Consider the following 13,577-nt stretch of genomic DNA (forward strand, 5'->3'; position numbering starts at 1 on the left):
CTGTTGGAACAATCAGAGATATTGAGTGGAGTCTGTGCATTGGACAGTAGTGCTGAATCAATGCTGATTTCCCAACATTGCAGGATGTATTGTGATTTTTCAGCAGAGTGTGTTTGTTTTTTAGGAATCATACTGAAATGCTTAGGGTTAGTGGGGCATTATGTTTACAACTCACACTCAAATATTTGAAATAATAAGGTAAAAATGGTAAAATGTTAACAATCAAGGAATCCAGATGAAAAGTTTAGAGGAATTGTTTACACTATTTTTGTAACTTTTCTGTGAGTTAAACATTATTGTAAAAAGTGGGGTTTTTTGTTGTTTTCTTGCTTGTTTTTAAGAAGCAGCTACCTGCTTCAGTTCCAAGGTTTAATGATTGCCTGTTATTTTTGTGTGTTTCTACTCCCCTGACTTTAAGTCATTGCTTTTTCTTGGTCCTTGTCCATGCAGCTTTGTCATAACTGGAGACAAAACAGAGTGGCTTAAAATGGACCTGTTGGCAAGGCAGTCTGGAGAGAGGGTGGGAGTTGGGGTGTAAGCATGAGGAAAAAGAACAGAGTTGTGTGTGAGCTGGCAGCACAGGGTACTCACAGGCAGAGGTGTCCCTTAGGGGTCTTCTCAGTATTGAAAGAGATTAACGTTCAAACTGAATGAGACGTGTGACCACACCAAGGACAGTTAATCCCAGTGGACTTGTGACCTTAACTCCTGCTTCATAGTCATTCCACTGGCCCTTGAGAGACAACTTGCTCTTATTTGGAACTCTAAGACAGATCAATAAAATAAGATGCAAAACAGAAACGTTTTCAGCCTCCTTTTCAGAGATGGGTCTCAGTATCTTCAGAGTCTTTGTCCCCATCCTCACAGCATCTACCATTCCATCCCAGCCAAGCAAAAGAGAATTGAGCCTGAATTGCTTTTTAAAGTAAACCTTAATCATACATATTTTATATTTGTTCCTAGTCTGTGCTGCTGCAAGGACACATTCGAGTATAATGAATTTTAAGCAAGAAGGAAAGAAAATGCTTCAGTCACACACACACACAAAAAAATCAGTACATGAGGAGCAGAGAACTAGGGTGGTTTGCGGTAATGACATTGTGGCTCATTGCGTTTTAGTTAATGTCGCAAAGTAAGAAATCCGTGAAGAGAAATACCAGCATGTGAGGAGACAATGAAGAAAATGTGCTTCGCTCCTTTGTTGCGACAAAGATAGCTTCATTGGAATAATTCATGATAGCGCCTCGCAGCGTGCTGCTCCACGCACAATGTGTGCTTTGCAAAACTAATAAGCTTAGCGATATGGGACTTGAATCTAATTCTCTGCTCTGAAGTTTCTGATAAGAAGTAGAAGGATGCTGCCCGAATTGTGATGAAATGGCTGAGGAGCAGATGGGGGAGGGGGCCTGGAGAGGGCCGAGTGCCTTTGGCAGAGGTCCCTGCACTCTAGTGGCCCAGGCGGCACCTCCTCGTCTTGTCTGGTGGCTTGACACACGCTCCATGGCGTGGGTCTGTGTTGGGTGGATTTCCACACGGAGACCAGTGTCACACAGCATAACGACCGGGTCTGGGGTGGACAGAAAATGCAGAACCATGTGCTGAGCTCTGCAGTGAGTGAGAACAAAGCTGGGTGTGGGTACAGCAATAAAGAGGGTGACTGCAGGTTTTTTTTTTTTTTAAGATTTAAAAATAATTTGTATATTCTGATTTGTAAATAGTTAAATGGGTACATAAAAGCATAAAAATTAGGTTGCAGGGCTTCCCTGGTAGCGCAGTGGTTGAGAGTCCGCCTGCTTATGCAGGGGACACGGGTTCGTGCCCCGGTCCGGGAAGATCCCACATGCCGCGGAGCGGCTGGGCCCGTGAGCCATGGCCGCTGAGCCTGCACGTCTGGAGCCTGTGCTCTGCAACGGGAGAGGCCACAACAGTGAGAGGCCTGTGTACCGCAAAAAAAAAAAAAAAAATTAGGTTGCACTGAGTTGGTACAATTATGGGTGATTGGTAGTTTCCTCTTTTTGCCTATTTAAACTTTCCAATGTGTCTCCAAAGGCCTGATTTTACCACTGAATAGACAAAAAATGCCCAAGGCTTTCATGCAAGTCATCCCCTCCAGGTGGAAGGAACACTCATCCTCCAAGTCTTGGCTTGTCTATTTCCTATGCACCTTTTAGAATCCAGCCTAAATGTCAAATCCTCAGGGAAGGCTTCCCCGAGCCCCTGGACTAGGTGAGGTCTCAGTTACTTTTCCTTTGTCACTTAGCATCACCGTAGCTATTTCTTTGATATCTGTTGGGTTGGCCATGCCTGCCCTTGGGTGGTGGAAAATAAAGGATAATGCATGCACATGGGTGTGACATCACTATATGAGTGCAGGATGACTTCGCTTGTGTGATTCTTATTATTATATGACTTGCGGCCAATGAAGCAGTAGGGTCCTGAGGAAGGAGTAAGAAACTTTCTCTGGAACTAGCATGGTAGATCCAAGTCACGTGCCTAGTAAAAAGCTATTTTTGCAACAATGTAGGTAACAATATAAGGCGATGTTAGTGGGTTTTTGGGGTGGTATTTCTGGGGTACTGCCAGAATCCTCTCACATTCCCAACAGGCTGACCATTCCTGCTCCCCAAACACTTCCCTGTGGGAGGATACTCTCACCCACTGAGCCCTGCCTACTTCACGCCATCTCATATTCTTTGCTGAAACCTGTATCCTTTACACTTGATGTGCACTAAAGTGTAACCTGAGCACTATTTTTGTGTTTCCTTTCTTGCTGACCCTCAAATTTAGTCCTTTTTTGGACTCATTCACCATTTAAAGACTTTCTCTTCCACTGGACTGGAATTCCCATAAACAAAAGGTATGGCAGCCGTCTTGTTTGCTGCTGTGTCCCCAGTATCTGGTATGGTGCTTGTAACTTAGCAGGGGGTAAATAGATATGTGTAAATTAGAATAAAGAATGAAAAAAAAAAGTTGAAAAACAGGAAGAGAAAATCACTGCTTGTATTAATTTCCTGTTCATTATAACAAATTACCACCAACTTAGTGGCTTAAAGCAGTACAAATGTATTGTCTCAGAGTTTTGGAGATCACAAGTCTGAAATCAGTTTCACTGGGCTACAGTCAGGGTGTTGGCAGGGCTGGTTTTTTTCTGCAGGCTCTAAGGGGCGAACTTGTTTCCTTGTCTTTTTCAGGGCCTAGTAGCTGTCTCTATTCCTCGGCTCAGGTCCCCTTTATCTTCAAAGCCAGAAGCATAAGATCTTCAAGTCTCTCCATCTCTCCCATCATCACATCATTTTTTCTTCTGACTCTGATGTCTGTTGCATCCCTTATAAGGACCATTGTGATTATGTTGAGCTCCAGTGATGCAGGATAATCTCCCCAACACAAATTCTTAATCACATCTGCAAAGTCCCTTTGCTGTACAAGATAACACTCATAGGTTCCAGGGATTAGGGCCTGGACATATTTGGAGAAAATTATCCAGTCTACCAGAGTGCTCTAACTTCTGAGACATGGAAAACACCCCCAATTATTTCCAGTGGTGCTATGTTGTACTGTCAGATATCCAGTGAAGTGCATGAACATCCCTCTTGTTTCATTTTAGGCCAAGTTTTAGTCTACTAAAATATGAACTTCAGAGGGTAGAGGTCTTTTACACTCTGTTTAGTGTTGAATCACGTGCACCCAGAACTATGCTTGATATACAGTAGACCCTCGGTAAATATTTGTTGAATGCTGCATGAATAGACTTTAGCTTTTGTCATCCATCATTTACTTCTTCTTCTTTAGATAAAATAACCTCAGTTCCTATTTGGTGGTCCATGTGGTTCTACAGGAGCTGACTTCATCCCTGACTCCAAAAAGCACATGGTCAAAGCTAATTAAATTCATGTGGGTCAATCCCATGGCCACAGCCACTGGCAGGAGTGGGCATGGACCCAAACTAGTCCAGAGGGAAACCAAACAAAGAATTCTTTTCTTCTGGACACAACTGAGGAACCATAATAATGACGCCATGACTGCTGAAGGCAGAGCAGAGGGGCAGAAAGAAACAAGTCGTTTAATTACTGAATCTCTGGATCGAGCTTCAACTGCAGCCAGACCTACCTATGGGTTTTCCAATTACATGAGAGTCAAATATTTCTTTCATTATTTGTGTCAAGTTTAAGGTTACTTACAATGAAACATTCTAAAACCACTAAGAAGTATTGCAAGTGAAACATGAAAAATCTACAGAAACAGAACAAATACTTTTGTTTTGCTAATAGAGAATAGGAGGGACGGGACACTCAGATGGTAATCTGTGTCCCAGCCTCCAAGAAGGAGCAGACGAAAAGGTGGAAGAAGCCTTGGGGCCTTTAGGTCACCCGGGCCTTGTGTCTTACCCTTGGCTGGGTACCAAATCACCATGGGAACTTAGTAAAAACAGCTTCCTCAGCCCCATCCCAGGTGTTCTGAGCCAAAATGTCTATGGGTGAGGCTCATAGTTCATGTTTTTAACAAACTCCAAGTGACTCTAACGGGCTCACCCTCCTCAACATTGGTGAACTTGACTGCCCACTGGTAGAAGAGGCAGCCTAGCAGATCCTGATGCTGATGCCAAAGTACAAAGTGTTGAATACATGTATGGTGTCCTTAGGAGAATGTATAATCCTATTTGAAGCCCTGAATTAATTAAATACTTAGACCCTGCATGAGGGTCTGACGCGCTCTCTCCTATGTGTAAAGGACATCAGTTTGACTGCTAAATGCTTTTGGTTTTTCCAAACCTGGCTGGTTCTCAGCGAGATTCTGGAGAGTTGGTATAACAAGAGAAGTGACAGCTAGATAAATGGACTATTACGGATCATTTTTTAACCTATTTATCTTTCTTTCACTTTCCTTAAATAAGGGAAATCAGGGTAGCTCCAGGGTTAGTGAATTCAAGAACTCAGTGTCATTAATGGCCAAGGATTTTCTATATTTTCACTTTGCCTGCTCAGTAGTTTGCTTTGGTCCCTCCAACTTGTTCCCTGAGCTGGTTCCCAAATGACTGACTGCTGTGAGCAGAGATCTGCACACAACAGAGATCACAGGCTATAGGGCAGAAGAGGGCATGTCCTTTCCTCTAGTTCCTTTTTAGGTCCCTTTGAGAGTGAAGAAAACTCTCCCAGAAACGCTAGCAGCCACTCTCTTGTGTTTCCTTGGGCAGAGTTAATATCTACATGCCCTTTCCTAAACCAGACACATCAAAGAGGATGGAATGACCATGATTCTGTCCAACCCTGACTCACTCTTTGGGGGTCAGTGTGACCCACCACCCCTGAAGCACATGATACCTGAGGGAAAAAAGGGGCTTTGTCAGGAAGATGGAGAGGAATTGGGGAATGGCATGGGTGGGTGGGTGTGTGATCGACAGTGTCTAGCCCACTAAACAGGAATTGATGCAAGAAGAGGAAGGATCTCCAGCCGCCCAAGCTTCTTTCTGATCTACCCAACCCTTAAAGACGCCTTCCCTTTCCCTTCCCTTCAGAGCACTTACTTATCTCAGTCCTTGCTTCCTTATACTTGAGATACTACATGGGGATATTTCATAAATGGATAAAAGTGGTTTTGATATCTGGTAGTACAACTCTTACTAATTTTTTTCTTTATATTTAAATTTTTCGTAGCTGTTGTAGTCCATTTTCTTTTCCAGATTAGCTTTAGAATCCGTTTCTCAAAGTCCTTAAGAAAATGCCATTTTGGGATTTGTACCAAGATTGAATTGAATTGAAAGATGAATGTGGAGAGAATTGGCATCTTGAAACACAGCATATCTATCTATTTACCCAGGTTTTTTTTTTTCTACTACCCTTTAATACAAATTTCTAATTTCCTTCATAAGGGTCTTGTGCTTATCTTTTTAGTTTTATGCAACACACATAAGGAAGCAGAGCTGAGAGAAGGGAGAGAGTGAGTGAGCCCTGGTAACACTGAACCTAAGGATCTAGCACAGCCTAAAGTAGACAAATCTTAAGTCAATAAATTCCCTTTTCTTCTTAGGCTGGTTGAATTCCATTTCTGTTACTTGCACTTGAAAACATTCTGACCATGACATCAAAAGAATACATAGAGAGGGTAGGAGGAAAGATGACAGGCAGTCACCAGGCACTTACTCTGTATGTAATAAGAGCATCCTCCTTCTGCTTCTAAGACTTGCTAGCCGTTTAGGTCTCACAGGGAGCTACGTCTACTCTCATTCTGCCTCAACCCTCCTGAAAATTTCCTAAAGACATTTAAAAATACAGAATGGAGACAAATGGTCTCTTAAAACCTTGTCTCCATTTTCCAATGAGTTATCTGTGGATTTGACCCTTCGCAGAGGGTAAAGGATACTTGGTAGATCTGGAAGCTAATATCATGTCCTTTATAAATGGCTGGTAGTATCATCAGGGCTGCTACATTTGGGAAGTTGTGCAATGAACAAGTTTAGGAGGTGCCATTCACACAGATGATAGAGTGAAATAGCATCCCCTGGAGGTGTGCGATATGGCACCCTTGGGTATTATTACTATGCATAATTCCTTTTGGAATTGCTTTATAGAGGTCTTGAATTAATTAAATAATGAAAAGTCTTCAATGAAGCAACGTATTAGTAATATCCTATATTCTAAAACTTGTAATATCTTGAAAAAATCCTTCCTCTGAGAGAACTACCAAAGGAAAGCTTTGTTCTGATTATCTTTTTGTTATTGTAATTAGGAAGTGTTTTACACATCTTCATTCATTCAAACAAGCATTTATTGAGTGGCTACTATGAACCTGGTATTGTTTTAAGTGCTAGGGACAGGAAGAGTTAGCAGAAAAAGTCCCTGCCCTCATGGAGCTACCTTCTAGTGGAATAGGCAGATGGTAAATGAACAAGCAAGGACTACGGTGTATAACATAATGGCAAGTGGAGCTACCATACTGTAAAGAGAAGTGAAACATTACAAAGGGGGAGTAGCAACACTTATAAAACAGGAAGTGAGGACTTCAAGTGCAGGAGCTTTGCCTAATATAAGCCGGTGACCGTCCTACGACCCACTCTCCCTCTGTCCCCAGTAAAACAGCTTTGGGGTTTGGCTTCTCCTTTCCTTTCAAACTCCAGGGTTTCCTTTCTTAGCTTCATCCACCCCTAAAAGCCACCCAACAGCAAATGCTAATATTTTATGTGGTTGCCCACGACCATCTGATCTATGTGAAAGGACAGAAATATGTCCAGAGTACGGGGCTGAGGGGAGGGAAGAGTCAGGATGACCCACGTTTCCAGACCTGTCTTGGGTATTTAGAAAACAATGGGTCTCTGAATACTCCCCTCTCCCCTCCACCACCTCCACACAGAAATGTCCTTTCTCATGGACGTCAGTAACTCAGCGTGATGTAGCTGTTCTATATTTAAGGTTAATCTAGAAGTGTGTTGTCTCTGAAAAATTTGTGTACCAGATTTCCTCAAAGATTACAATCGAGATAAACATCCTCAACTGAGCCCTCCCAGGGGCTGCTTGGGAAGACGGGGTGGGTGTACTGAGACGAGAGTGCGGGGCAGCGGTGTTCCCTCTCAACTATACATGGGTTGGTACATTTTTCTGCCCTCCAACCCCCTTTCCAGGTGACTCTGATGGAGACAAGCAACAAGAGCTAATCCTTGTTTGGTGGTGATCTCCCTCTCCCTACACACACACACACACACACACACACACACACTATCCATCCATGTCTTAGGACTGCAGTTACATGAATCATGAATGTTGCCCCACCCACCAGGAAAAGCTACAAGTTTGAACAGCTCCAGCCCCGTAAGGAAAGGTCTTTGTAGGAGGCATTACCTCTTGCTGAACAGAAGCAATTTGAAACCGGTCCCACCAGTGTGACTAGGAGACTGATTCAGTCTTCTCATAGGTTTCTCCAAGTGTGACAGACACAAACAGCCCAGTTTCCTTTAAGGAGTCACAGGAAAGGTCAGCCTACTCAAGTGGCAGGGGGACAACACCACTGGAAACCGTCAGACTTGTGGACAGATAAGCATAATGGACAGGAGAAATGCCACGATAGAGGTTTGTAAAAATGATGGGGGTGAAAGATGAGCAGGAAAGGCTTCCCAGCAGAGGTGACACTTAAGTTGAAGTGAGAGGGAGGACTTGCCAGAGGGAAGGTTTGAGAAGATGAACCTTTGAAAAATATCTTAAATATCATAAAACTCCATTTAAGAAAATATCCAAAGTCTTAACAATATGGAATATTTATTAGGATAGAAAAGAAAAATCTTAGATACTTGAATATATCTCATAGAGATTAAGAAGAAACTTTTAATGAAAACTGTGACAACATATTTCTGACTGGTACTGCAATATCCTGTTTAAGCTTTATAACTGCCTGAATTAAAACAAAGTTATTCAGAAATTATAAAACAAAGCATCTAAAACAATGGCTTCTCTGTCTGAAAAGCAAGGTATTGCACAAATATAGCTGAGCTTACATGCAAAGATTTCAGGCATTCGAATAATGCTAAATTCTCTCTTTTATTCACAAGCTTATTCATAGTTATGGGGGAACAGGGACTAGAGGAGTAAATATAATTCAGAAAAAACACTTAATAATTAAAAGTTGATTGCAGTGCTACCATTTGATCCAGCAATTCCACTTCTAGTTATATACCTAAAAGAAGTAAAGCATCCATATAGAAAGACTTATACACAGTTGTTCATAGCAGTATTACTTACAATAGCCAAAATGTGGAAACCACCCAAATGTCCATCAGCTGATGAGTGGATAAATAAAATATGGCATATCCACACTATGGAATATTATTTGGCAATAAAAGGGAAAGTCTTGATATATGCTACAAAACAGGTGAACTAAAGGCCACATATTGTATGATTCCATTTATATGAAAAGTCTGGAATAGGCAAGAAATAGAATAGATTAGTGGTTGTGCAGGGCTGGAATTGAGGGGGATTGGAATGGGGAGTGATTGCTAATAGATAGGGGGTTTCTTTTGTGGGTGATGAAAATGTTCTAAACTTAAATTGTGGTGATGGTTGTACAACTCTGTGAATGTACTAAAACCAGGGGTCCCCAACCCCTGGGCCATCAACCGGTACCAGTCCGTGGCCTGTTAGGAAGCAGGCCGCACAGCAGGAGGTGAGCGGAGGGCAAGCGAGGGAAGCGTCCTCTGCCACTCCCCATCGCTCGCATTACCACCTAAGCCATCCCCGTCCCCCCCACCCCCCACGTGGAAAAACTGTCTTCCACGAAACCGGTCCCTGGTGCCAAAAAGCTTGGGGACCACTGCTAAAACCATTGAACTGTGTCCTTTAAATGGATGAATTTTATGTATGTGAATTACATCTCAATAAAGATGCTTTAAAATTTTATTGCATTAACTTTAGGCTAAAAATGAAAATAAGTTGGGCTTTTAGATTTGGTTAAAATCAAGCACAGCTCAAACTGGATTAGTCCATCTGCACATGGTGTCTTCAGCTGTCAGTAAGAGATGGCAGGAAGTCATGTAAGAAAGACTTCATCCAGACTGTAGGGAATGACCTGATTGATGTTCAACATCAAAAGCCACCGCTACAAATGAAAGACCCTGGTTTCAGGATACCAAACCCAGACACCAGAAATTGACATACAACTTCCCCCGAAATTAGTAGCCCAGAACATGTAATAACAGCTTCATGGGACTATGAAATACATATAACTCTGCAGAAACACAGCTGCTGTCAAACAAAGCAGAGTAATTTCACTTAACAGGTTAGTTCCATATCCTTCTCCCACAGAAAGAATTCAGGTGCCAGACAGTGAATGAAGTTTCCAGTGAAAAAAGGTCAGGCCTAATGTTGATGAGCCTCAAAATATACCACAAGATCACTAATGACCTCCAGTGGTTACAAGTAAAATTGCTTGGTTCGTGATACATGAGACTAGAACAGGATGGCCCACAAAGCTATTAGGGATATAGGGCTTGGTCTCTTACTTTCTTATCTTGAAAGCTGCAGAATTGGAGTCAAAGGAAGCCTACCCAATGACTACCATAAAAATCTCCCTTCCTCCTGATTTTTTTTTTTTTTTTTTGCGGTACGCGGGCCTCTCACTGTTGTGGCCTCTCCCGTTGCGGAGCACAGGCTCCAGACTAGCAGGCTCAGCGGCCATGGCTCACGGGCCCAGCTGCTCCGCGGCGTGTGGGATCCTCCCGGACCGGGGCATGAACCCGCGTCCCCCTGCATCGGCAGGCGGACTCTCAACCACTGCGCCACTAGGGAAGCCCCTTCCTGATTTTTAAGCATTGACTGAAGAGCCTCTTTGTCTGTGGCCTGTTTTTGCAGCCTCTTTCGACATGCCTGGAAGATGGCTGTCTCCCTCCAGTGACTCGGTGACTCCATCAGGAATAATCCACTAGGAGCCCCACAGATGCAGAGAAATCTGACAATGGAGAAGGTGCGTTCGTAGGTAGGAGAGATGAAATGACTGTGTGAAAGTGTAAGAAAGACTGAGAGAAGCAGGTACTGTGAACTAAAATTACCCAATTTGGTCTTGCACAACTCTGACACTTTTTGGTAAATATCTAAGAAGTTTGAGGGTTAGCCTGTCCCCCAAGCCCCACCATCAGGTTGTAGTGAAAGCAGCACCAAATGATGCCCTACCTGGAGTTTCACTGAACAAACTTTAGTAAATAAGCCCAAACCACTTCATATAGCCTCCTCTGTAGGCCTGACAAAATCCCAGCTCTCTGCCCTTTGGGTGAAAGATTCATTCAACTGAGAAAGAACAATGTTCCATAAACAGGATTCTATTACTATCCTTTTTGTTGGCCTCAGGCTACCAGAAAACCCCCAGTCAGACAAGGCCATTTTTTGGAGATGAAACCATCCTTAATAAGCACCAACTGGCCTGGCTGGATTCTTCAAACAGGTCCAGGCATGCCGGAGGGCTCTCTAGAATATTTTGGTCAGTCCACATATCTGAATACCTTTAATTTCACCAAAGACAGGCCATTTCTAGCATTCATCCAGCATGTTAACAAGCCACTAGTTGCTCTGATAATAACTAATATCTAATATTTGCTATGCTAATTAGCAAAGTATCTGGTAATAGCTAAAACACTGTGACCTTTCCAATACAGTGCTAGCTAATCACCCCTAGCGTACTAACTCTTGATCAGAACACTAGCTGCCCCTGGGTGTAATTCCAACTAACACTTTCACATGTCACACCAGCCATGCTGGAGTATTTTAAAATAAATTACAAATATAATAGGACGCAGAGGGAAAGAAGAAGAACCTGGACTTAACGGCAATCAGTGACCACTGCCATATAAGTCTTGCCCACATTCCTAAATGTTGCTGCCACTGTCATTTCTCAGATATTTTTTGGATCCATTCATTCATGTAACAAATATTTCGGAGTACCTACTTCAAATATCTTATCTGTCTGAGAGTTCCAAGGAGAATTTAATATACTAAGAGAATGTTAAAAATTCATTGGCTGACGTTATTTATAACTTTTTGCAAAAACTGAACATCTTGCTATATGAAGGTATTCAACTCCCCAAGGCTCCATTTTACCCACAAAGAAGCAGCAGCACTAGAAAACATTGTTTATAAGCCTTAAAATATCAGTTGCTTTTTTTCTGTGGAAAAAAAGAAACTCTTAAAAGTTATATGAACATTTTATGATATTTTATTTTCTTTAAGATAATTACATCATTAGGCTACATTTACCTTAATTGTGATTTAGTGCATCATAAAAAAATCGTGAATAAGAATTCTTGGGCTTCCCTGGTGGCACAGTGGTTGGGAGTCTGCCTGGTGATGCAGGGGACACGGGCTCGTGCCCCGGTCCGGGAAGATCCCACATGCCTCAGAGCGGCTGGACCCATGAGCCATGGCCGCTGAGCCTGCGCGTCCGGAGCCTGTGCTCCGCAACGGGAGAGGCCACAGCAGTGAGAGGCCCGCGTACCGCAAAAAAAAAAAAAAAAAAAAAAGAAAAGAAAGAATTCTTGATGTTGCTTGTTAGTCCAGAGGTCAAATCAGTGACTTATAAGAGCAACTCTTTCCTGAAAGAGCTATAAAGGAGAGAAAATGACATTTTCCTTTACAGTTCGATATGTTCTTAGTTGCTAAGCAATCCATAGGCAACCTAACAACCTCACAGCTAATATTTGCATTGCACGTTACAGTTCACAAAGCACTTTCACATATGTAGTAAGGGTCTCTGCCTTCAGCTTAAACTCCTTTTATCTAGGGATGCAGGCAAGCCCAGGCTTGTTGGGTGGGCTGGTGGGAAAGGCTGGCAGGGATGTAATTGCAGAGGGGCTCAAGGAGGGCCCAGAGAGGTAATGGATGTTCACTATTGTTTCCACCTAAGCTAATGTGGTCTGGGGAAACAGATCCCAAACATTTCATCTTGAAAACACATACTGGCCACTTGCTTAATTGTGAAAACAGGGCCGTGTGAAGTAGGTGTGATTTTCCTAACCCATAGTCCTACCTCTTCATAGCACCCACCAAAAGGAAAGTTAGAAAATTTTGCTGAAGAGCCATTGTTAGGAGTGTCTCCATGAAAGACATACACCAGGACCAGCGTCCCCCCAAACCAGGACTTCAGTGCAGCTTGGCTCAGAGGACATATATAAACCCACTGTCTTTATTACTAGTCAGGCTTTGGTCCCAGCCCATCTGGTCTCCTTCCCTTGTGAATGCGCCTGGACCGTGCAGGAGCTCTGAGGACCCAGGCAGCCCCCTTTTCCATGAAGGTCTGGCAGAGCTGCCTGGGCCATTCCAGTAACTACTTCCTGCATTATCTTTCAAAGGAGGGGCATCCCCAGGCCCCAGGGAACCACGCAGTTGGCACAAGAGGGAAGAGAGAGTTAAAAGAAACACATATCAACACTCTCCACACCAAAATACCACCAAAGCACCTTCTCTTGTCTGCTCCCCCTTATAGCAACCAGGGTGTGTCCTGGAGGTTTCTGTTTCATCTCTGGAGGTGCTGACAGGGCAAAAGTGGGAGCAGCTCTTGCACCTCCCATAAGATTGGAGTCGTGGACTGGGGTGAGGAGACTGTCTTTGGGGTAGGGTTATTTTTGTTTAAAGTGACTCAAAAACTAAGTTCTTTACAAGTATTTATTTTATTCTAAATATGGCAACATGAGACCCAATATATCACAGTAAAATTCACCTTAGAAATCTTGTCTTATTCTAGAGTATGTGACTCATCTGTCGATTTAATGACTTGTTGCTAAAAGGTGTCCAGGCACTGAATCTTGTGTGGAAGCTCTCCGTTTCCAAGCTTTCCCTGGGAGAATTCCCAGCTGACATCTCAGCAAATTATTTTCGTCCGGTCTTAGAAACTGTAGTTTCATTTCATAAACTGTAGGTTTTATTAAGATCACCTAGAACATCCAGTGTATTAATGTTGTCCATATAGGAATAATAGAATTACAGCAATTCATTTACATATATTTGTTTATATAGATACAATTAGAACAACTCATATATATATATCCATACAAATATACACAGAGAGTTCATGAACACTGCCACTGGGATGGTCCCCAACCCCTCCTCTTTACT

At 42.8% G+C, this 13,577-nt stretch overlaps 1 protein-coding gene across 1 annotated transcript in view; it reads right to left on the reverse strand.

The window, feature by feature from the left end:
* The window catches only part of ECT2L (epithelial cell transforming 2 like), a 56,528-nt gene extending 43,251 nt beyond the window's left edge, over positions 1-13,277 (reverse strand). Inside the window, 3 exon segments of the mRNA XM_060114524.1 lie at positions 11,724-11,780; positions 12,012-12,069; positions 13,223-13,277. The gene's annotated coding sequence lies outside the window, so the exon portion shown is untranslated.
* Between the last annotated feature and the right edge of the window lie 300 nt (positions 13,278-13,577).

This window comes from Mesoplodon densirostris, chromosome 12, assembly GCF_025265405.1.
Source record: "Mesoplodon densirostris isolate mMesDen1 chromosome 12, mMesDen1 primary haplotype, whole genome shotgun sequence".
Taxonomy (NCBI): domain Eukaryota; kingdom Metazoa; phylum Chordata; class Mammalia; order Artiodactyla; family Ziphiidae; genus Mesoplodon; species Mesoplodon densirostris.